This window comes from Lepeophtheirus salmonis, chromosome 5, assembly GCF_016086655.4.
Source record: "Lepeophtheirus salmonis chromosome 5, UVic_Lsal_1.4, whole genome shotgun sequence".
In the NCBI taxonomy this organism is placed as follows: Eukaryota; Metazoa; Arthropoda; class Copepoda; order Siphonostomatoida; family Caligidae; genus Lepeophtheirus; species Lepeophtheirus salmonis.
The window spans coordinates 60,516,760-60,543,792 of NC_052135.2; the positions used below are offsets into that span (position 1 = coordinate 60,516,760).

The 27,033-nt window shown below is 30.4% G+C and overlaps 1 protein-coding gene, 1 long non-coding RNA gene and 1 other non-coding gene across 5 annotated transcripts in view; 2 read left to right on the forward strand and 1 right to left on the reverse strand.

Annotated features, from left to right (window-relative positions):
- The window catches only part of LOC121117594 (uncharacterized), a 637,532-nt gene that overhangs the window by 92,387 nt on the left and 518,112 nt on the right, over nt 1-27,033 (reverse strand). The window lies entirely within an intron of this gene.
- LOC121118793 (uncharacterized) lies at nt 11,727-25,266 on the forward strand. Of its 3 annotated transcripts, none has more exons than XR_011780333.1 (5): nt 11,727-12,037; nt 12,646-13,006; nt 13,066-13,946; nt 14,003-14,057; nt 24,565-25,266. It is a non-coding gene; the product is annotated as an uncharacterized lncRNA (long non-coding RNA). The 3 variants fall into 3 exon arrangements; XR_011780334.1 differs by having other exon boundaries at nt 12,646-12,857; nt 12,955-13,946; XR_005864574.2 differs by having other exon boundaries at nt 12,646-13,946.
- LOC121119147 (U2 spliceosomal RNA) lies at nt 16,808-17,001 on the forward strand. The gene has a single exon (XR_005864693.1). It is a non-coding gene; the product is annotated as a U2 spliceosomal RNA (small nuclear RNA).

The window sequence follows — 27,033 nt, forward strand, 5'->3', positions numbered from 1 at the left end:
AATAGCCATCCTTAAATATTAGTTTATATCGAAAACATTTTGCACAACGACGTTTCATTGTGAGGGGAACAAAAAGGCAGGGAGTACCAGTTAAATTAAAGCATTGATTTTTTAGGGCCACCTTAAATGTTGCCAATGTTCTTACTTATTAATGATTGACAATGCATGCAATGGGTTTGGACATTGCAATTGTCATAATATGTGTTGCATTTACTTTGATAGGAATCCTTAGAAAATTTCATTTAATTACAAGTCGTTATTTTTCTGCAAAAAAGTTTAAACGTGGGATTGCCTCCCTAAAACGACAGGGATACAAATGGGAGACAGTCCATTTTGCTATGACTGTAATTATTCAAATCCACCTTTGCCAACAAAATCAAATTAATTTGATATATATACTTTATTAAACGTTCATTGTATCTTTTGCATGCCTTGATTGGAGCACAAACCCCATTGAAATACAATAGTTTTAGAAAATTTTGTTCATGCAATTTTTGATGGATGGAACATCATTCATGCTTTAAAATGAATTTGAACATAACATAGGTAGGTATGTTATCAGAATACGATAGTAATCCAATACATCAATATGATGATTATACTTGTTACTTACATAATATATAGATAGTAAATGATCTTTTTTTTCGCGGTTATAATCATACAGACAATAGAATGAATTATGTACATAAGGTGCTCAAAGATACATTTTTTGAAACATTTAATATGATACTATGATATTTTTGACTATAGTATTAATGAACCTTAATGTTTATTTTAATTACTTAAAATATCATATCAAATTAAAATTAATTGCATAATATATCGACTTATATTACAATAGATGGTTAATTATTTTAAATCAAAATAATACATCCTTACCCTTCTTTCTTTCTGTATATCTTTCCATCTCTCTGTTTGTATATCTCTCCTTTTCTACCCTCTTCTCCTCTCCCTGTATTTTTTCTTCTACATTCATTCTTTGTTTATATTTCCCTCCATTCAGTCCTTCAGCGTGGGCACCCTCTCCTAGTTACACATAAAATGATAATACTAACATTTGCTAAGCCATTCTGAATACATATCTTTACTGATAAGTTTTTTGTCAGACTGAAAGGAGAAGGCTGACCGAGACATATGGTACACCTAAATTTATTTCCTTGTTAATATCAGCTGCCTTTTTTATGATTTGGAAGGGAGAAAAAGAATTAGGGCGATGAAGCGGAGAACCTTATACATTTTAAATAGAATTAGCGCAGGGAAAATGTTATGATTACATATTTATTTCATTATGTCTTTTTAAATCAATTTACACCAAAAATAAGCGAGAATTCTTCTTTTAGAGGGAAATGTTAACTGATTAAATAATGAAGAAAAAAAGAAGAAAGAACACATGCATCAATTGTTTTTCACTTTTAATCATCATACTTAGTTGTTTCTTTAGATATCTTGTAAGACTTTTAATTTATCATAATTATATTTTACTCTGAATTGGTCAACAATTTTGTAAAAATAAAATATAAAATACATATCTAGTACAAAAGTATCAAATTTCATAGATTTTTCAAGTAACATTTGATTAATAATTCCAATTATAAATAGTGACATGTAATACTTGATAAATGTCATCAATTTTCTATAAACATGTGACATACATATCATGTAGGTATTATTTAATATCAAGTGGGCTAAACTCGTTTTAGTAGAAATAAAAAAATATTCTAAATATAAGTGTTGTTCGACAACATAGGCTTGACATCTGATACAAACAAACTTTATGTATTTATTATATGCTAGGTTGGTACAATATGACATATAAATACCCTCTCTATTATCGAATGATGTACACGTAGTAGTAGTATTTTCACGATAGCATATTTTAGTATTGAACTCCATACTTGAAACTTGAATTGATCACATAATCAAAGACTTGAATGGAGCGACATAGGTCAGTGGATAAGGCACTTGGGATAAGTTATTTTCATGAAATCAATATGTGTATGTTTGATATCCAGTCGCTCCTAGAGAAGGATATACATATACCTTCATACAGTGACAACCTTTTTTTTTTTTTTTTTTTTTTTGGTGGGCCTTGACATTACTTAATATTTTTGAATTTATATATAATTCTATCCAGTGCGGGGCCCCAGTCAAGAGTGGGGCCTGAGGCAAGTACCACACATACAACCACCCTTCGACACGTCCGTGTCATAAATGACGATTAACGATTAACTTTTAAATTAAACCCTAAAATAGAGTAGTAATGAGAAAATATAATATTCAATCAGTAACAATTATATGGGAAACGTCCTGTAACGATTTACGCTCAAAATTTATGGAGAGTCAATTATATATGTACATAAATACATAAAACTCATTTTCTCAACATGAGCATCAATTACAATTTACTCATAATCAAAGTGTACGTCGTACAAAAAACCAAGTAGGGACTATAGAGTATCTCCAAAAGGTTTGAAGGCTATTGACCATACTCGCTCATATTACTGTCCATGTATAATGCACGTCTATATCTTCTTCACCATGAGTTCAAGGATGCAATGAATGACCAGACAGGGATTTAATGTTTTTTATGGATATCTATCCTTCTCACTTAGTTCTGAATCTAAACAAACTCACTATATGATGATAATTATTCTCGTTCATCATATTTATTCGTATAAAAAATAGATTTATTTATTGACTATAATGATTATCAAAGAACTTAATTACGTTTCATTATCTCATCAAACTATGTTGTGATGACGCACCACTCCTTTAAGCATGACTGTATACATAAAAATGCCTATCGGATAATTTATGTAGATACATGTTTACTAATTCGATTACTAACATTCTGTCTTAAAGAAGGGATATGTGTCAAGGGTTGAAATTTAACGTCAGGGGCGCCTGCAGGGGTGGACTGGAGGGGTTGTACACCCTCCAAAAAAATATTTCCTTTTTACTAGAAAATGTAATATTTGATTTTTTTTCCAAAAAAATTATAATATGAAATTTTAGTTTATTTTCCAAAAAAATTATTACACGAAATTTAATTTAATTTTACAAATTTTTTTTCCAAAAAATTAAATATTTTGTGAATATTTGAAATTTAATTTTCCACATTTTTATTCCACAAATTTAATTTTTCACATTTTTTTTCCAAAAATTTAATTTTTCACATTTTTTTTTCCAAAAATTTAATTTTTTACATTTTTTTTTTTCCAAAAATTTAATTTTTCACATTTTTTTTCCAAAAATTTAATATTTTGTGAAGAGCTATGGATTTTTGATATTTAATTGAATATTTCAAATTCAAACGCGAATTGTCTTTGATCCATTGTTTTGGAAATAAAAAAAGTGGTGTAGCACCTAACACAATAACTCACAAACTAAAGAACAGATTGTCATGAAATTTTGGTACTAACTGAAAAATGGGCTGATTTTTATAAAAATAACGCCATCTATGTGTGAAGCCCTCGACTTTTCAGGCCATGTGTTATTGGTTCTATAACCTAAGGCAGACCTTTTAGAATTTGGATACATCCCTCGATTAATCATCTGTGTAAATTATTATAAATTGTGACTTAATTAACATAAGCAAATTTGCAATTTGCTTATGTTAATTGTAATGAGTTAAATTAGCATAAAAAGATTCCGAGCTTGAAACAATGATCTATGAAAGGAATATTAATTGTCATTGTTTAGAAGTGAATTTTATATCGCCCCAAGGATCATGACTATAATCTAAGAGTACAATTTACGTTCATTTTACAATCATTCTTAAAAGTGAAGGTTAATAAGTAGTTTAGATACTTTTTGAAAGTAAAATGTAAATTATAAATCTTCTTAGAATAGATAATGAAGCATTGTCAAAAACCAACGATGGTTCTTATACCAACATAATATCTAATTCTCAGAACTGAGCGTATGGAAATAAAGTCGTTAAAGGAAAAGTATTACTTTTTTTATAAGTTTGTCTATCTTAAAGGTTAGGCTTTCAGAAATATTGTATTTATGCTTACTTATGTAGTTATTCGTGTATTTTGACTTTGTTTAACATACGTAATTTCCCCTTCATTACCTCTGTGAATAGTGTACAATTATTTGGCAAAAATAATTAACTATGACTTAAAAAAAACAATATTTTATGATGAATTTATTGAGCTAAAAATAATACGGACCAGAGATGTAGTTTTCGAGAACGGACTTGGACTTGAATTGGAAGCATAGGAACTCAGAATTGCAGTCATTGGATCTTTGGGATCTGGGTTGTTTTTAAATTGCTCACATTTAACAAAGATAATATTGTGTAAGACATTTTTTCTCGCGTGGATTCCTGTATATTTCATTAGCAATTCAACACGCTAACACAAAAATAAACACTGTTTTTTGTTATTAGCTGTGGATTTTTCAACTTCTTTTGTCATATACAGTTTTTCTGAATGTTGATTGGTTGAATGATAAATTGCTCCTTTTATGCTGTGAACAATAACCAAAAGTTATTGGATGATAATTTTATAGTTGAGAAGAATTGGGTTTATATTTACAAATGACATTTGGAACAATTAATCTTAAATTAAGAACCTCGCAAAAACCTATTCTGTTGGGGCTATAGTAATTTAATAAAGGAGCTTGAAGGGGGGAGTTATAAAATGGATGACGTCATCAGGGTAGCAAATAATATTTTTCCAAAATAATTTTTTTAATATACAAAAAACTGTTTAGATTTCACATTTTTGGGAAGATATTAAATTCCAAAGTTATCAGATTTTAAATCTTTTATACGAAAGACTATACTATGGTTCCGACGCCACAAAAGTGGCTCCATCTAGAGCAAGTTACTTAAACAGAGTAGTCATTATTAATATGTCGTTGTGTATTAAAGTCATTGATTATATAATTAATGAAATAATATAATTAAATTGTTTACATAAAGATAATAATCATTAGTCATCATTATCAGATCGTTCTACACATAAATTGGTGTAGTTGGTAGGATATTGAAGATCGATAGATTGGCGAAAAGATTCAAGAACTTTAATAGAGAAGGTCAAGATGTTTGAAGGAACTCTTTCATCAACGCAAAAAGAAGGATGATCTAACGAGCTCGTGAAGAGTCCACCAGAAGACATGAACAACGCCATGAAAGGGTGGGGGGGGGAAATGTATCAAGCATTTAATCGCAAAAATAATGATGAAATAGAGGAATGATCTTTGGGGGAATAAAGTGTCAGGAAAATAATATTGCCACCTTATCTTGAGCAACACATGGATTATTAAGAATTTGTAAATTGGAAGGCCTTTAGAGATAATTATGTGTTAGGTCTGGTATTTGGAAATCAGAATGAAACAAAAAGAGAGTGGTTTTCAAGTGATTGTGATGTTCTGAAATGCGAAAAGTGATAGAATATGCCAATGTCAATCGATCTGGATGGAGAAAATTTTGTTGAAGAAATCATGAAACTTATGGAAAGGTACCTTAAAACACAAATTAACGTGGCACTGGAACGGGTCATGTTACTGGAAAGAAGCAGAGTGGAGGAGAATGGATAAGTCTTGAAACTCTAATAATATTATCAGTTGAATTGAATCCATCTAATATATGGTGATATGTATGTAGTTTTAACATATATGTAAATATATTACATTTTTTAGCCATCATTAGAGGTATGTTATCCCTTAATTCACCAAGACATAATATGTATGCAATATGCATTTTTCTTATAATAGATCATTACTTAAAAACAAAAAGGTCGATACTTTGTCCTGTAATTCCTTATAAAATAAAGCCTACATTGTTATGTATTTTTTTTTTTTTTTTACAAAATAAATCAACTGCTTTACTTATTATTTATAATGATTCCCTTCAACATTCCATCCTTGGAGATTCCCTAGGTTATAATCAATAGTTCATTCAACCAAGGATTAACGAACATTATTTATGGTATATAATAAAAAAAATACTTTCTTTTTCTAATCACAAAGTGCATGAAAAATAATCTTAAATAGTTAAAATTCCAAGACATTTAAATCTTGAAACAGTTCATGTGGATCCATTCCTTGATTTTATTTTTAAAGTCGATCCTCTTCACATAGTTTGTTTACCAAGTGAGAATTGCATTATAAACAAATATTTTATATATAAATAATATAGATAATTATTTTATCTTTTAATTAAATGTTGCAGCTCTTAACCTTTTATCCTATCATTTTATTTCAGAATTTAAAGGCCCCCCGATTCAATTTTTAGTATAATATTTTTTCAAAACATAATTGACAGTTTCTTTATAAAAATATATAAGTTATGTAATGTGTATATATATTATAGATTATGTGTGTGTTTGTCCTTCATGGGTGCCCACACTATTAGTCTTAGGAGACTGAAATTTTGCATGGGTGCCTCTTTTGAATCTGTTAGGCTAAGAAGGGATACCGATTTTTTTTGTGAGGGGGGTCATTCTATTCATAAGGGTGGCTTATTCTATACCAAGGAGACTGGATAAGGGACTGAGTTATAAATCAAAAAGTGACTGACGGAAAAAGAAATTGGTGCAATAAAATATTCATATGGAATATTGGATTCGTAGATAAAATAAAGTTTGAAGAAATTTGTCTGACAAATCGTTAGCATATAAATTTTCATTTTCAGAACATTTTTCTCTTTTTTTCTTCAAACGTCAATTTTCAATTTCTTAGAAGAAATGGCACAAAACGATTCATTTTGTCCATAAAATTCTACACTATAACATTTATTTTGGAGTATTTTCTATTTACAGAACATTTTGTGACATAATTTTTTCAATATTTGCAAAAAATGAACCAGTTATCGAATTTATTTTTTCTACAACATTATTTTTCACAATTTTTGTTTGTTTTTGCAATGACGAAAAAAATCCTGATAGGTTTGAGTTCCTCTTTACAATGATCTCCTGCAACGAAGGGCTCTAAACATTAAAAGAAATCGCATTGACCATTGTGAGTGTGATTTGCCACCCCCTTCTTGGCCCGATGATTGATAAATAAAAAAAGCCTGGATCAGATATGACTGGATCAGATATGGGCTTGTGGCATTCCTCAATTAATTATCTGGGAACTACATACTGAATGTTAATGACCTCATTGGAAAAAAAAATCCCTGAAGGTAATATAGTCTTACAGCATGATAGAGTTCCTGAACTCACGTCTAAAATCACTCCATTATTCTTGGCAAAAAAAAAAAATCTTGGAGAAAACAAAGTTAAGCCTATATTAGAACATTCTTGACTATTTCTTATGTAGGAATGTTGAGATGAAGGCATGTTAGGTTCAAATATGTACAGTTAAACCTCGATTTAATGGACCCCAATGCAGCAGACTTCGGATGCAACAATCAAATACCGCTACACCAAATTTTGTTTGCTTTGTGGTATGAGAGGTTAACCATCATCGTCGAGGAAATTAACTGAAACGTCGAGTTTTTTCTCGATTACGCCTTCATAATTTGTTGGAATGGGGTTCCCGTTAGATCTGCAATAATAAATTATCACATGCACTTTGCTGATGATGGTCTCCGCTTTAAAAGCCATGGGGAGATTCGGATCCGTGGCCACAACCCAATCAGTTTTTAACGTGGAGACCTGTAAATTTCTTTAATTTTTACTTCCCACATTTGTACCGAAGGTCTTATCTTATCACATTCGTAGAGAATGTGCACTGACGTTTCTATTTTCTTTCTACAGAATGTGCAGTTTATACTCTCATCCTCTTTATTCGATTTATTCGTATAAATTGATAGAGTAGCGATTCTGTGGCGGAGCTATTTTTACTTTGATGAAGTAAAGCAGGGATTTTAAACAGTGCTTATGTAAGGGCATCAAACCTCAGGAAACCTAGTCTGTCCAACTATGTGTATTTTTCTTTAAATGGGCTATTTATATATTATCCAAATTATCGGTTTTATATTAAAAATTCATTTATTAACAATAATTAATGAATATGAAACATTATTACCTATTAGAGCCACTTGTAACACATGCAGAAAACAGACCAATTAGATTCCGATAATAATGTAATGAAAATGAGAATATAATAATTTCAATAAGTAATTATTTGCGTATTTAATAGCTAGATTGCGAGAATAATCGTTAATTATAAGAACTAAATACTACAACATATTCATCATGATCACATTTTTTTAGATCTTTTATATAAAGATAATTAATTATATGGTGAATGCAATAATGAGACATTTTTATGTCTGAGGAGTATTTTACATAAATGTTGCTATTTATTAGAAGTGTGGATTTGAGCAGTGTCGATTTTATGGGGGGCGCTTTAGACGAACGCTGGTTAATAAGAAATTGGGTCCCCTCATATTGTATTCAAACCTCAAAATATATATTTTCTTAAAAAACGTGATTAAACAAATCTCAATATTACTTTAGATACAAAAAAAAACCGTCATTAATTTAATAAAAATTGCCCTTATATATTTAAAAATAGGAAATGCGTAAGTTTTGCACTTTGAATTTATTTTATTAACAAAAACAAGAATCTTAAATTCAACACCCCCATTTAAGCCGCTCATTGCAGTAGCACAACATAAAAAATGACAAAATTAAAACCATTTTTTCTTGTAAAACTAATGAATGTACATAATTATTACTACGCAATATGAAAGTACTTTGACTTAATTTTTATTCCTTCTTAATTAATTTTTTTGAAATTATTTTAATTTACATATTGTCTGAAGAGCGTGGGAAGACGAGGTGTACTTTATCAAAAAAATTTGTCCTTGCAATCAAATACATATATACAATAAAATTTAAAAAATGATTCTTTGTAGTATTTGATACACTGATATACATCTTATTATTTGAAAAATTGATTTATCATGATAATTGCTACTACTATGTTTTCCCTATAGTAATTTCAATTTATAAAATTTTAATTGTTGGAATGATCGGCATTGAACTACTTGATTTCTTGCTATTAAAATTTTATTGAATGTCTTTTATAAGACATATTTACGACCATTACCTTTAAACGAAGTACTAGATGAACTAGATAAACGGTTGGATTTGTCTTTAGATGATAATGATTCGTCAGATCAACATAATAAATCTACTAGAACTCTTAAAAGTATTCATTACGCTTCTTAATGATGAAAATATTACTGATGAGGATTCAGACTAGGAAAATAACGTGAGCTTAGAAACCCTTCCTGCTTCACAGCTCACTGCCTTTGCCTCAGTCGAATTCGTTATGGAACAGGACACAAATAAAATCAATATACATCAAGCTAAAAATGTTTCCAGAATTTGTCTATCTGAAGACATATCAGATAACTCAAAATTGACTTAATTTAATCACAAGTGATCAAATACTGACTCACAAAGAAGTCCTCTTGAAATTTTTGAACTGTTTCTGTCTAAAGAGGCCATCGAACATTTAATCAAAACAACTAGAAACTACGCAATTCAATGAGGTAACCATGGTTTTACAATAAATCCAAGCGAAATGAGATGTTTCTTTGGAATATTGTCAGTGTTACGTCCGTGCCACGTCGCAAACTTCTTTTGGCAATTGCAGACTGATGAACATAATAAACTATTGCAATATCTACGAGGCGAGATCGTTTTGATGAAATTATGAAGTATTTTCATCCAACAGACATCCTATTTCAAACATCAAACGACAAATCTGACTAAGTTCAGCCCTTATTTGACAATTTAAACGCAAAATTTCTCTAAATTGGGAAAAGTGTTAGTCCCAACTAATGTATCAATTGACGAAGCTATAATTCTTTATTTTGGACGTCACCCATCAAAGCAATTCATCAGAGGCAAGCTCATTTGAAGGGGGATACAAGGCTTGGGTTACTGCTGATCCAAAGGGCTACACTTTTGATATGTTATTATAAAAAGGAAAACATGAAACATATAACAAGAGCTACAATGTAATAGTTTAGGAGGAAGAGTTAGTTATTCTTCAAGCTTAGGAAAAAAATTTCAGAAAACATACTCTGACAAAAAGTTTTCATTATATTTTGATAATTTTTTCACTTCGATAACACTTTTGGAAAAAAATCAAAAATATGGGTGGTCACGATGCGAACAATAAGAAAAAATAGAGTAGATAAGTGCCCATTTATCATTGATATGTAGCATCCGAAAAGATAAGAATACAAAATTTCATTCCTAATTCAATTCATTAATACAACTTGAAAATGGGAGGAATGGAAAGAATATATCAATGTATAGACCATGTTTTTTTATTTATGTATGTATGAATAATTCTTGGATATTTGTAAGAGAAGGAGGTTACAATGGCGAGTTATTGTCATTTACACGTCACATGGATAAGGAAATACTAACAAAGAATGACAAAAAATAAAATAATGTCCATAGACCTAGACCAATATTGATGACTCCGAGTGAACTTGAACGATTCCCTTCATACAGCTCATCTTATTAAAAAATCTGATCCTTCATCTCGACGTCACTGCAAGTCTTGTAACAGTCAAAATATATTTGTTAGTCAAAAAAGCAAGATGCATTTGTTCTCAAGAATATCACACAAAATAATTTAAACAATTTCTATTACACTTTTTTTTAATAATTATTATTAAATTTGTTCTTCTATATATATATTTACAAAAGAGAAAAGGATACTATAACTACAAACTCATCAGTCATATGATTATGGTGTCCTTCGTTGCGAGGACGCAACACATAAAAAGATTGATATACCGATGGCTGCGTTCCTGCAACATTTGTTTTTGCTTCACATAATTTGCAATTATATAAATTAGGACTTATTTTTAACATTTTATTATGTATTGATACACTCAAATTTCAGATCAAAATTGAAAAAGAAATACATATATTTCGGCGCAAATGGGTTGAAAAAGAATTACATGCACATTTATTTTTGCATTAGGCCTCAGTATGGAATTCGAAACACCTGGTATAATCTCACATAACTTTGGTCAGGCTCATTTTCATTTTCAAGGGAAGAAAAATAAGCTAAGCTGCATGCATGATTTTTTCAATAATCTGGAATTCCTTGGCTCCACTCATGGTCTAAACGGTCTGAATTTGAGTTGTTATTTTTATAACTTAAGAGTTGAGACTCAACTAGAATAAAGATGAATGATTGAGACTTCACCTGGACATGAATATGTGATTTTAAAATTATTCCTATATCGGGAAGAAAACGTAAATACCCTCACTGATCAGTGACTTCCAATATATAGGTAATCATTCTATGGTACTAAAATTTTTCAGTTCAAGCAAGTTTTTGAACTAGTTCTGAAGTTTATAATATCCAATCTTTCACCCCAAGATCTAATATGGGGAGGAGAGAGTGGGGAAATTGGGGGTTATTTCTATATTAGGGATAAAAATTAACTATTACATTATCGTTGGAAATACTAAGACATTTGTCTCGTCCCTATTTGAAAAAAATACATTTTATAGGGATTTTAGTACATATTACTTCATTTTAATTCAAAGATCAATATTTATCATTGACATCAAGTAATATTCAATGCAAGTGTTAAGTTTTTTTAATTCTGACAGACATTTGATGAAGTTTAATCCATATTTATAGGAAATTTGTCTATTTTACGTAGTAAAAATATCGACATTGTGCCCCAAAGATAACGTCTCCTTGAATAAAGATACAATATATGACGTCAGCCAAACGCTTTGTATATGCATTAACTACTAATAATTCTACTTCCTCTCCTAGTATTATTACTGCATTATCCAGTTAAGCATCTTCTAAACTTTTACTCTTAAACGGATTAGAATATGATGTACTTTTTTGAGTACAAAAATCATTTATTCATGATTCAGTGTATTACTGTGTTTCTAGTAATATGATGTCGTTTTAAATTGTGGCTTAGAATGAATATAATAATTACCAATGAAGATAAATAACTTCTTTTAAGTGCTGTGATTGATTCATCGTATCCAACAAGGACGGAGAACAAGACGAGTTTGAACTTGTGAGAATCCTCGAAGAATCACACCTAAGAATTTAAGTCCATAACAATGTAATTTTAAATTAAATCTTTAAGGAGATGGAAGGTTAGGAAGAGACTGTGTGATAAGCATACCATTAAATAAGAAATAAATATTTTAAAATTCCAATCATGCGATAGAAATCTTTTATTGTTAATAATAGATAGACTTAAGAGGATATACTGAAGTACGCTTCATGGCCCAATCCTTATTTTATGATTTAAAAGTAAGAGTAATTTGTTAACAAACTTATTCAATTTGGTCAATTTGTCTGCATTTCCCATTTCTCTTACTAATTAATCAATCGACTGCTTTGAAATATTTCTATATGAGTCCTACTATCTACTTTTTTCATTTTTAACTGGGCTCCTTTTGCCAGCCAACTTTAATATTATGTAAATTTGAATGTTAAAAGCGTATTTTTTATTCAAAGAATATCTATATTCTTAAATAAATGATTATAAAGATTAAAATATAAAATGTTAGTATTAAATTATGTCTTTGGCACGCTTTTCAAGTTATTTTAGATCTTAAAACAAGGATATGGAATAATATTAATAATAATTTATCCTGAGGTTGAATGAATTATCTGGTTCTCACAATCACTAAGTAATATCAAACCCCTTATTTACCATTTCAGAGGTACAAGAGCTGTTTAAAATGTCATTTGATCAATTTCTGATTGAAGAAATTTGGCTTTTCATATAGTATTATATTCAATGGAAGTTCATATGTGGTGCCCGACTCTATTTTAAGAAAAATCATTCTTGAATACTTTGGTTGATGGGCCACAAATTTCACATTTTTGGATTATTTCTGGAAGTAAACATAAAAAGTGAAGACTAAACTACGGTAATATTTAAGTTTTTTAACCCATATTATGATATATGTTCAATATATAGAACAAATTGAATTGATTATCCTCTTAAATGAATTTTAATTGCTATAGCTTTGATTACATACCGACCCTATGAGGAATTCTCAACAAACAACACATCAAAGTTTAGTTTGTTTAATATTTATCTCATCATTTTTATGACTTTTCATTCATTTTTTGAAGGATTTTTGTCTGTCGATATTTGGAAAATAAATATGCAATTAAAATTCATGATGAGTATTTATTTTTAAAAAATTATTCTTTTCACAGAATATAAAAATTTCTTAAATGCTGATCAATGGAATATACAGAATAATGAGGAACTTCGAATATTATACTGTTTGTTTCTGGAACTTCTTTGAAATAGATAAGTCTTGATTAGTAAAATATCACTTAAACATAATTTTTATAATTGTGAAATTATTCTTTTCTTTCCCTGTAACTTTCTGTTAAATATTTGATGACGAGGTCTGATATTATTCATGTACCTAGTATCTCGTATTAATTTTATAACATGGATTGGAAAAATCTAATCTAATCTGAGCTTAGATAAATTCTCCGGGATATAACTGGTCTGGAGTCAGGTTTTGAAATAAAAAAGAAGATGGAGCTCTTGGCTACTTAGAGGAATTCAATCCAAAAACTTCTTACTTGATATCTATACAGCTATGGAGAACAATTGGAAGCACATCAACCTTCTGCAATTTGTTTGTAGAGGACAGAGATGGTATTTTTGGTTGAACGAATTTAAAATCTACATTTTTTCGTTCTGTGAGTTGTCTCCTGAGCGAAATGTTCTGGGGTTCCTGTGCTGAGACGGGAGTCCAGCAGTTGTTAAAGACCTGGGAACTGGGTGTGATACCCAAGGGAAGTACTTTTATTTCGACCTTCAAAATTATTTTATACACCTTCTCTCCTACTGAGCCTATTTTATTGGAGCAATTCTGGCTCTTGGAATTAAAGCAAAGCATTGGAGAGCTTATCAATATTTAAGTTATCCGCTTGCAAGATCTAAATCAAATCAAACCATACTTATTACAAAATTGTACAAGGATATTAACTTGGTGTATTTTCAATATAATATTCAGTCTTACATAAATATTCAGTATCTACGTTCAAGTTATGTTCCCATTCGTGTCTTACTTTTGAGGATCGTCAACGTATTATGAACAACGGTAGGAATCTCTTTATGTTATTATTCATTTAATTATATTATTTGATTAATTTATTTTTATTTGTGTTGTTTTTTATTGTATGGACTCATTTTCCCTCTTAAATATGATTGATTACTGTGATTCATTTTGAAAAATTCAATCTCAAATGTGTGTAGGTTCATGTTTTATTTATTTTATATTTGCACTATTAATCCCTCAGTCATTTGTTGAAAATATGAGTAATTAATTAAAGAGGAGAAAAGTTAATAAATTAAACACACTTACACGTTATCACGATGAATATGCAACTAAAACCTTCAACCCTTTACTTTCTCCTTCAAGTACTTACTCGTATTAAAATACTTTTAGTAGCGTATTATTCAAGATGTCAAATTTTTATTACTAATATATGCACTCTTGGCATTCCCGTAAATCCTTATACTTTAACCAATATTATTTTCAGTATTTGAAGATGTCTGATGTGTGAAAAGGTTTTGTTTACCCTTATGTTAATTCCTGCTCACGTTATTTCAGAGGCTGTGTAACAGAAATGAGGGGGGAAGAAGAAGTTAATATTACATAGTTTGTCTATAAAAATTAATGTAACTTGTTACTCGCCTCCCAACTTTCAAAAACGAATACATTGCACTTCAACACAAAAAATAGCTTAAATTGTTTTTCTCATAATTACATATGCGAAGATTACATTTGTATTTTTCCACAAATTAATCTGATTAACCATTTGAGTGTATAGTAAATTGCGCTTAACGTAGCCAAAATTGATTGTCACAATAAAATAAGAATTGATGGCTTTTATTTGAGAGACGATATCGGAGCCAATTTAAGTCTTTAAAATCAAGTATAATTCTTGGTTATCTTAAATCATCCCACAAATTTGAATACAAAGCCTATCATTGTCTCAAATAATATGTAGATATAGGCTATAAATAAATTGGAATTTTTCTCGTTTCCTTAATAAGTGTTCAAAATTGCTTTTATGCAAACTCACCTCCAAAATCAATGCCATCCTGGTTATTAACTATGATTACACAGTCAAATCAGGATATATAAGCTATTTGTAAAGAAAATGTATTTTATTAGCTTTTAAAGTAGATATCTTTGGAATGAAGGAAAATTAATCAGTTTTTCTTATTCACAGTTATAAATATTTATACTGAAAAAATCCCTTTAATTAAGGCCCTGTGGTAATATTAAAAATAGTCCATATACTCGTGACAATAATTTATATTAATGTTAATTAAATACGAAGTCGTTTATGGATTAAAAAATTGATTCTTATGATATTTTTTATTTCGTTTAAAAAACAGAGAGTTAATATGTGTACCAAACCAGTACTGCCCTTAACAGTAAATTAGGACACCCTATCAATGTCAAACATAATTGTGAGCATTGTTTAAAAAAAATATTAAAAACAAAAAAAGCCTCAGGCTTAGATTCCATTATGATAATTCTCAATAATGTACTTGATATTATATTTCTAAGAGAGGACATTTCTGTTCTATAATTATTTTTTTAAAGAAGATTGTAATGATCTAGAGAGTCTAGAAATGCTTGGAGCACATAGCTGGTTTATTAGTGTTTGTTTTCAACTAATGTGTTTGTGGTTTTAATTCCTCATTTATGACTACTGTTTATTTCTTATCTCGAGGGAAAAAGTGAAGACAAATAAATTTTAATTGTTTAATTCTTTGACCAATTTCCCATTGGCTCTTAAGGTCGGCGAAGGTGTAAAATAACCTGGTATCACATTTTCCCATGGTCCTAAATCTATACTTATTAAAAGTTGTTTCTCATGACTTGCATAACATTAAGCCTCCCAGCAGGCCTTTTTAACTCTTTGATATCGTCTCATTTCACTATACTTTTGCTCTATAAAAACGTGATGTAGGCTTCTCAACACTAAATTATAATAATTACATTAATTACATCATTATACTATCATATTTCAATTTTGTAGATACTAAGTAACTATTATAATGGAAAGAAAATATATATTTCTCTAATTGTCCTACTTTTCTTGTCCTCAATCGATAAATAACCTTAACAGTTTTTAGGGATTTTTAGTACATATTACTTTGATTTAATATAAATATCAGTGTTTTTCATTAGTATCAAAAAGTATTCAATGGAAATATTTTATTCATAAAGCCATTTTAAGGGAGTTTAATCAAGGATTATTGAATTTTTTTGCATTTTACATATTTTAAATATCAACTTTGAGCCCCCAAGATGGCGTCTTCTTCTTATGAAGTATTTTATGACGTTAGTAAGATCGCTCTATAAAGCGTGACAATTCATGATTCATCAAAAGCAAGATATTAATCTTATAGCTATTTTAATTTTTCATGTATTAATATATAATCTGTATTAGTATCATTATTTTTCTCTTCTTAAAAGTGGACTCCACGTGGTCTTTTTATCTATGTAAGCGTTGATTCACCATGTTGCCAGGTGAACAAAAAGGGATAGCATTATTTTCTGAATAGTGAACGTTTAAACCGTTAGATGGTGCTCAAATCAAACATTCGTCAGCACATTTTGAATTATCGCTATAACACAGTCTGAACAAGTCTCATTCAGGGATTCAAATGTTTTTTATTTGAAAAACGTAATTTTGTTTCAAAATCAATGATTTTCATTTTTTCTATGGAGGAAAATCTATTGATTTTCTATATCTTATTTCATTTGACATCTGACAACGAAATGTTAGACTCAGTCCTACTAATATTTTTGTTGAATGAGTTTACAGTATCGCTTCTCGGCCTTTTGGCTAAGATCAAAGTGTAGTATCTGTTCTTATCAGCTTAATATCTGATACGAGGACCATGTGTCCTCTTCGATATTAATCTTATTTCTGTTAGGGGATGGATGTTCCGACGCTTGCGTTGGCTCTATCGTGAGTTGGCCTGGTATTGCAGTACCTCCAGGAATCGGCTCGCCATCCCGAAAAAATTCAATTTCTCTTATATATTTAGAAGTTTGTGCACTTAGAGTATTATTGATATATGATACCTTCTCAAACAGGTAGATTAGTTTATCTCTGATAATGCTGGACATTTCTCTTTCTAGTTTATAAGTTATTAATCTGAACATAGATTTCTAGACCTTATATATCTATACCATAGGGGATGTTTAATATTCCACACCTGATAATTAAATGCGGATTGGTTTATTTGGTCAGAATATAATCACGTGGTTTTCTCAATAGTTAGTTCTTTAGTACGAGGAAACTAGGATATTGAATTGGGGAGCAATTTAGATGTTAAAAAATTAATACTTAAATGTAACAGTTATTCGATTTTCTTCTCTTCCTTTCTTATTTTTCCTCTTTCCCATTCTTTTTAAGTGAGAGGTTTGTTGACGACGATGACTAATAGTACTCCATCTGCATCAAAATAAGTAGTTCTTAATTTAGGGGAGACCGAGACGGTTTCTTACTTTTTTTTTATTATAGCAAAGCTATGTATTTTTTCTTATGTTAACTCATCAATATAATTATGAATTTGGTAATTAATTACTCGAGGAGTTAAGATTTATTTTCATGAGCAAAGATGAAAAAATGAACTGACAATTTGAAGAATGTTAAGCCTAACCGATCATGACGTTTTATCAAAAGAGCTCTGAGCAGCTGTGAGATGATGGAAATAGACATAAAGACTACTCCGTATCTACCAATGATATAGGCAGGAATTACTCCGATGTCGATCATCTATTTTTCTTTAACTTCAATGTTCTTTTTAGCATATTAAATATTAGCCGATTTAGATAAAATATACACCGTTTTGTTCTATAACTTGTTGCCATTTTGAAGGTAATTTCATAATGCCTCTTTCATAGAAACCTGCGTCTTTATTGGCAAAAAACTGGGAGAGTCGATTTTCACAAGCTTTTTTATAGGATAATTTTTCACCAACAAAATGATTCGCCATAGAGAGGAACAGGTTGTAATCACTTGGTGCCAGGTCCGGACTATAAAGTGGGATGCATAAGAACCTCCCAAATAGTATTGTGTAGGTCCTAATTTAGGACCGCTGACCAGTCCGGTCCAGTAAAATCGATCCTTGTGACATCAATGAGGGTGTTTTTCCTTTTTTTATTCCGTTAAATATTAAAATAATTTATATAATTAAGTAACAATAATATAATATGTGCAATAATCTTAATACATATTTCATATACATTATTTGGCTTAATAAACCATCAATATTTTTATGAAAAATTCCAAAGACCAACAGTTAAGGACTGGTCTCAAAGCCTGACGGTCCTACAGAGCGGTTCCGATGATGGACATTCCTAAGACCCGATAGGACCGGTCCTAAGACTGGATTGGGCCGTATAAATAAGGACCAACACAACACTACTCACAACAAAGCTCCCGGAGCTTCCGGCGAGTCGATGTGTGTTGCCTGCAGTTGTATTGATGGTACACAATTTATCTCCTATTGATCTAAGTTGGCTGCTTTTGGACGAGGACTACCTTCAAATGGTTCAACTGTTGACAGTACAACTCCTAATTAAGAGTTTGGCCATACGGGAGCAGCAGATAGACTATTCCCTGCCAATCCCACCAAAAACACAGCAAAATCTTCCTGGCCGTTAATCCTGGCTTGGCCACTGTTTGTACTTGGTCACTGCGATTCGACCACCACTATTTTCGCTTGATGTTGTCGTAAGTGACCCACTTTTCATCGCCAGTCACCATCCACTTCAAAAATCGATTTTGTTGTGATAAGGCAGGGGTTCGCTGATGGATTTTAGGTCCATGAGGTTCTTTTTAGTTTACCCGTATGGTACCCATACATTGAGCTTCTTTTTGAATCCAGCCTTAATTATGTGGTTCCACACGGTTTTTTTTGTGTGCAAAGTTTAGCTCTTGGGCAATTGAAACAGTGCTTACATGATGGTCGACTATGACTATTTCCATAATTTTATAGGTGTTTTCGATAATTGGTCTTCTAGAGCGTATTGCATCTTTGGCATCAAAATGATTGGAACAGTTTCGACGGAACCAAAATTGTGCATGATCGGCTGTTAAATAATACGGACCATAAACATTCTTAATATTTATTAGCCGCTTGGCCTGTGTTTTCACCTTTATGAAGGAAAAAATATAAAATATAGCGGATTTTCTCTTTTAATAGTACTTCTAATTCGAAATTTTATCTTTCTAATGCCATCTGGCTTAACCCGATCAGACTTAAACAACGCGAGATTCAGATTACTAAAGTTATCTTACGGAAAAATAGGGCATTTTATTTTACTAGACCTATTATGTTATATTTTATTAAAATATTGGAAAAGTTTAATTATCTATTAAAAGTTATAGAGAACACTTAAATATTTGATACTTTTTTTTCATGGCTGTTAATATGGTACATGGCGGGACTAATTTTAAATCCTATATTAAGGATTGATACGAGCTTAGTATTTAAGTCAATGCCTATTCTCATGCTTAGTCTGCTAGATGATTAATTCTTCCTACGCTTATAATGGATATATATCCTGTTTTACACATCCATAAATAAATGGATACAAAATAGTGATCATGTATATATTGCCTCATCAAACAATATACTAATGATTGGATGATCCAAAAGAAAAAAAAATCCCCGATTCCAATTCAATTCTAGTAAAAAATTCCCGATGCCGATTCTGATTCAATACTATTTTGCTGTCAAGGGCGTTGATGATTATATATATATATATATTTTAGGGGGGGGAGGGAAGGCTTGGTTCTTCGAAATATTTTGAAAAATAATCCAAAAATAATAATTTCTTTGAAAAAAATTTCAAATATGGAATTTTTTGAGAAAAAAATAATTAAATATATACATTTGGATATTAAATTTTTTTTTTTCACAAATCCACAATTATTCTCATAAAATTAATTTTTTTGGGGGAAAAAAATGAAAAACCCCCACCTTTTCTCAAAAAAATAAATTTTTTCAAAAAGTTAAATCTGTAATGTGATATTAAATATTAGGGGGAAAAAAATCAAAAAACCCCACCTTTTCTCAAAAAAATAAATTTTTTCAAAAAGTTAAATCTGTAATGTGATATTAAATATTAGGGGGGAAAAAATCCGATATTTAAATGTTTGGAGCAAGATTTCAAAAATACATAGTTATTCACAGAAAATTAAATTTTTTTATAAAAAAAGATTTTTTCCTAACTTATTAAAGTAATAAATAGTTAAATCCAAGTAATCAACAATATTAAATAAGAATCTGAATTGCAAATTATACAATATTTTCCTGATTCCGATTCCAAAAAAAACACCCGATTCTCCGATTCTGATTAATCGTCCCATCAATACAATATAAAATTATTTTGTTCCTTACTTTTACTGTACCACTCAACCTTTCCTTCGAAAACAGGAAAAAGCCCCCAAATCTGTTGGTAGTCAGTCAATTCTTTGAACTGTGTAATTATTATTAAACTAGGTGTAGTACCTAACATTACCTGGACTAATTAGGCGTCGGTTAAAACACAAATTATACATAAATAATAAACATAAAAGATAAATCTTTAGCAAATAAACTATCTGTTTTTCATGAGCACACGTAACTAGTCAGTACTTATAGTATTTTTTAGTATCTATTCATATCTGTTCTCTCCTCAAAAATGAAAGTATAACAATAAGAGTTTGTGGGAAAAAAAAAAGTTAATATCATGTGAGGACTAGTGTTTTCTTTAGTCTCTAGAGCGCTCACAAAAACAAAAACAGTATACACTACTTTATACTCTGGATGCTACATGTTCGTTAGATTCGGACGTCTCCTTGAGATTTTGGGATGGAACATCAATCATCCCTGTTAAATAAGTAAACACCATACAAAAATAATTTATATTCCTAAGAAATGAAATGAGACTGTACCAGTTTTTTGAAAAAGGGAGGGATCATGTAAACAAATTCAATATACCTACATCAAAATATCTTAACCATTTCTTCAAATTTTTGCATCCCAATTTTGCTTCTATAGTCTGCTATTAGGTCAAAATTCCTTTTTATAACAATAGATTAGTTATGTTATACAATGTCGACGTATGGGGAAAAAACTTGGAGTGGATGTCTAGGAGTGTCTAAGGATCTCTATAGAAATGCTGGATGCTCATTGTTTAAATGGGGGGGATTCCTCTCGACGTTGAACTTATGACGTAGATAAATTCCTAATCTTTCAAGCAATTTCTATTTTTTCCAATACGATGCTTCCTTTAATCGCAGTATTCACTGGAAAATAAGTCCCCTCAAGATAGGCTTGAAAATCACGGATTGGGTGTTATGTATCAAATAAAAGGAATGTTGGACGGTAATTTATTTATTCATCTAGTTTATGTAAAGTTTCCAACCAATATGTCGATGAGAAGTCTATAAATTTCCATCTGATTTTGGCACCTTCAATTGACTATAAATATTAATTAGTTTCAAATAAAGCTTTAGTTGATTATCTAAATGAAAAAAGCACAGTATTGTTTAAAAGTATCCTTTTTTTGACAATACTGTACTTTGTCATTCTTGAAAATTTTATTCAATTCCCTTTATGTTTAAGAAAGTTCTGTTGTTTTAATGAAATATAATAAAAGTGAGCCTATTAGATCATAGATTTTGCTGTAAGCTATTATAAAAACAATAAGAGATAAAACGATGATATTCCGAAGATAAATGGGTCATAACTTCCTTAATATTGACGGTAGATTTTGGTATCAAAATATTTCTTTTTACCATTAGATAAAACAGTTTAAAAAGGAAAATATTGAAATTGAGATTTTTTGTGAAATACATACAATGCATAGATGAAAATATTACTATAATGGTTTTTTGTAGTAGCAACCTAAATATGACGTTTTATTTTCTTGAGCTGTTATGTTTATTTTTCATTTTTGAGGTGAGAACATATGCGTGTATCAACTATAAACGCCTGCAAGAGTTTTAGCTCATTTTTACATACCAGCGTTTATATTTAATTCAAATCTTAACATATACCGTATATGCGTTTGAATTATGATACAAATCAGAGAGCAATAAGAAAAACAGTGCTCCTTATCCGATACACTTGATTTTAGAGACTTTGATTGGTCTTAATATGGTCTTATAGATAAAGTCCATCCATTTCTCCTTCTTTTATTGAAACAATCCATTTTGTCTACATTTAGTACAATATGCGGCACACCCTAAAGGTGTAATTAGAACACTTATTGATAGAAATGGAGGATAATTTGTCATATAATAATCTAAACTATTTAGCTATTTAATATTTTAGCCAGCTTTTGTGTAGAGGGCCCACATATTTATAAATTGTCTGATAACTTAATTCAAGGGAATAAACAATTTTTTTTTTTTGACTCAATAAAAAAAAAAAAAAATGAAAATTCAAACATTTTTTGGCCCCCGGTGATTGGGAACCCCTCATATGCATGACTTTTGTTTTTATTATTAATGCAGTAATTGGAAATAGTTAAATATACATATTTATTTATTCAAATTTCCCAAAAAAGTAAGTTATAAGTTCATGATGCTGGTTATTGAAAGATTGCGTGCTATAGATGAATTATGCAAATCAAGTTGAGACCAAAAAGCCATAAAAGCAACTCTCATTTACTCTCTTTTTTCCTTTGGAAATCAATACTAAATATGGTTTGAAAATGAGGTTAATTACTCCATGATTATAAAAATATTTTCTTATTTGATTTCACTTGAAAGGAAAGAGAGAACACGCGTTACCTCGCTAACACAATTTATACGGTGTATTTTGTTGTCAGCTGTCAATGTTTCTGCTTCTTTTCTTCTAATCAGTGTTCTGAACGTTTAATTAGTTCTTTTTAAGATGTAAAAAAATATCTACAATTATCTATATTAATAAAGCAAGGTTTGTTTGTGTACAGCGGCGTTGTTAGCTTTCATCAAAAGCTTAGCCCCCCCCAAAAAAATCAATACCGTTATATAAAATGGTTTATTAAATATGTTTATATACAGCGTGAGTCCCTTGTTTAACAACCAACTTTGAGCCCATGTTAAGGTAGGATGTTGTTTGTTGTTTTAAAAAGCTAGCCAGTAGGGTTTGCCGTTATTAAAAAAAAAATAATGCTATCGATCAACGAAGCATTTATTTCACAATTGATGAAAAGGAAGAGTTTCCTTGTTACAATTCTGCTAGTGAAGACAATCTTGACATTGCACACTTCTTAAGTGTGAATAGGTCCTTTTTCTGGAGAGTGAGGATGGAACTGGAATAGCTGGAGGAGATTACAAAATTATATCAAATTATTTTTTTAACTTTGTTGGACACATTCTTTTGCCTCCACGCTCATTGGACTTTTTTGTGTCCAGTGTAGTTGAACTACACAATAACAGATCCTCCTGAAAATACACAATATGGAATCTGTCAGATGAGATTGTCATCAAGAAACACTTCTGTTTTTGAGGTTGTGTCGAGGACGTGATAATATGGAATAATAACAATTTTATTTATTCAGCCTTCATTTGATTAATTTATTATTAAAATTGGATGATAAGTTTAGGGGACAATCGATTGAAAAAATTGTTGGTTTTTAATGACAGCTAAGCTGCACTCCTCCAAAACATCATTCCAATTATCACTAGTTAGCATGCCGATTTTCGAGCAAAACCCCAAGACACCCCTCCTCCAATATAATCCTGCGGACACCCCTGAATTGTTTAAGATAAGTAGCTATATATGAAAGTTTATCTACATAAGACAATATAGACGAAATAAGATATCTCCAGAGTCGAAAAAAAATATTTAAAAAGTCTACAAAGACACTCATATTTGAATAAGGGAAATTTTCGGGATTATTGAGAGAAAATAACTATGTATATTCTATACACAAATATGTGATTTTATGTAATTTAAAAAAAAGAAAAGATATGTAAGTAACGAAAGTATCAAGTTTCGTTGAAGTCAAGCCTAAAAAAAACACCACATTTTCCTCGTTGTGAAAATTGATACTCTTGACGGATTTCCAAGACATCTCAAACTCTTAAAGTGGGTTACCACATCTATCATGCGCGTACGCACAATTTATTACTTAAGACCTTGCATATTATAATCTTCAAACCTCAACACTTCTATCTATCAATATAAAGAAGAAGAAAAAAATTTAATGTTAAATTTCTTGATTTTTTTTCTTCATAAATCTACAGCTGTTCGGAAAAAAAAAAAAATTAATGTTTAAATATAAATTTAAAAAAAAAATGAAATATTAAATTTTCAAGTAAAAAGTAAAAATTTCTTAATTTGAGGGGGGGGGGGAGCTACAGCCCCTCTGATCCACCCCCTGTGGACGCCCTGACTACAAATAGGTAAATCATGATAATTGAAATTTAGGTTTGTGACTTGCAAAGGAAGAACGAATGAATTAACTACATATATAGATAAATTTACAGGGTGGGGATTTTAAATCCGGAAAGTTTATGGATAATTTATATTACAATTTATTTAGCAAAATTTATTCAGCATTTTAAAAATCTTTTGCTCTTACATTTTAGGGTCCATAGTGAAGGCAATCACTCCAACCAACAATCTCCAGCTTCAACCACAGCGTCCAACCGGGCACAGGACTTGATGATGAACTCATGGTCCATGTTGGCCACCGCCTCGAGAACGGAAGCCTGCAAAGAGTCAACAGTGTTACGAGCATGTTTATTATACTCTCTCTCCAAAACACCCTACACGTATTAGTACAAGAGATTCAGTCTAGCGATCTAGGAGGCCATATTTCCTATGCTCATTTTGCTTCAGGACATCTGGAGTGAGTTTTTTGCTCTCACAACACGAGTCTTCCTTCCTGGTGTTCCCGAGACATTAGACTCTTTGGAAGCCTCAGTAACATCTTAAAAAGTTTAATTTGGGTATCTTCGTAAACTCAAAACTCTCATTGGGCGTGCGCCCGGCACCAAGGGACACAATAATGGCCGCACGGCGTTCGTATTCGGAGGACATCCCAAGGATTTTGTATTTTTTAGCTCACTTTTATAAACATAAATCTCAGGGGAGCTAAACTATTCAGATCAAAACTTGTCCGGATTTAAAATCCATACCCTGTATGTACTTGATAATTTTGACATTATATCTGTATATACATAACTAACTGCCTAATTAAAAACCTATACAACATAATTCACTCAAATAATATGTCATATAAATAAATTTATGTATGTATCATTAAACATTCCTTCAGTATCTGACTATTTTCTTTTTCCTCTTAATAAATATAAGGTTAATTATCTTTTTGTCGTAATATGCATTTTTTGCAGCATGCTTTAAGGAAGTGATTTTCCACCTTAACTCTACATTTCAAGGAAATAGCTGAATAAATTAATTTATCCAATCAGCATCCTTATTTTATAAATACAACAAAATAACTAAATATTTATATTATCTAAATTACATTCCTTTCTTTTTATCATTATTTTGTTTGTAAACACGGGTTACCACATCTTTCATGAGTGCACTAGCAATTTATTGGCAAGAACTTGTCATATTATAATTTTCAAACATCTACAATTCGTACTGTCAAAATAAAGAGGTTCTGTGATTTAAAATGTTTCTTGTTAGGGGAAAAGAAAATGCCACGTTAATAATTTACTTTATCCAAAATTTAATTTAGCATTTTTACTCCTACAAACAAGACACTTTTTATAACACAAAACCTTTTTATTGTGATAAGGAGAGTTGTTGAGGTTTGAATATTATAAAGTGCAGTTTTTAGAAATAAATTGTCTATAAACTTATACGTGAAACCGAATGATAGATGTGTTAATCCGCCTTTGCTGCGAAAAGATTTACAAAATGAATTCAATAATTAATGCACAAACATATTATATAAATCAGGGGTCCTCAACCTCTTCTGTGCCACGAACCGGTTTCACTATTAAAAAAATTGCCAGTTGGTATAGCTTATCTAATTATGAAAATCCCTTGTATTTTTGATCAGGCCGTTTTTTTGGAATTGGTAATATGAAGAATGAATTTTCTTTTCCTTTAGCATTTGTCATTATTATTAAATTCCTGAGTAGTTAGCCTCCTTTCCTAAATAGATACAAGTATGCTTCAAACCTGATTAAGCATTCGCGTGTCCCATAAACACGGAGAGTAACCTTGAGGATTTCTTGTGAAGTTATAATTGAAAGTCATTTTTGTACTCAGAGTAGAATTAGGGAATTGCATTTGGATAATTCTAGCAAATCTAGCTGATATAATGAAACGTCATTAGTATTATTCTTCCAACTAAACATTCTTCAAATGGTCAAGTTTACCATGTTGATTTTTTTTGACATGCCCATTTACACTGGATTTTCATCAATGCTTATATCTGTCTTGATCATTAATACCGCAATGGTCTAAGACCATCGACACGGAGAGGGGGCATGTTAACTATATATATAATTATTTTTTTGGATAAAATGTCATAGTTAGAAAAGTTGAATACCCCACATTAATATCCTACCCGCTCTACGCCTATCAAACACTTGTCGACGGCCATGAAATACAAACATCGACATACAAAATTTTTCTTTAGTTAATAAATGAATCATTAATACCATCTTTAAGTGCAAAATTGTTTATGTTTGAATAAAAAATCCTTACTTTCATGATATGTGATGTACCCATATAAAAACAATCTTAAATAAAATCCCAATGTATTTTTTAACTGCCCAATATTTCATTGACATATTTGAATCTAATTATAGGCTTAGTATTCAAATTTGTAGGATGAGTTACGATATTCATGAACTTCAGCTTTAGTTAATTACTTAAATTGGTCCGATATGCCCTGCAGATTGTCATGAAATTTTGACTGCTATCTTTAAAGGTTGGTACAAACTGAAAATGAGGTGAATTAAAATAAATTGTGACATCTATTTGTAAAACCCGAGACTTTTGAGCCCATGTGTTACAAGAAAGAGCGCTCTATAAAGTACACCCTGTATAAACACTCGAGAATATAATCTAAA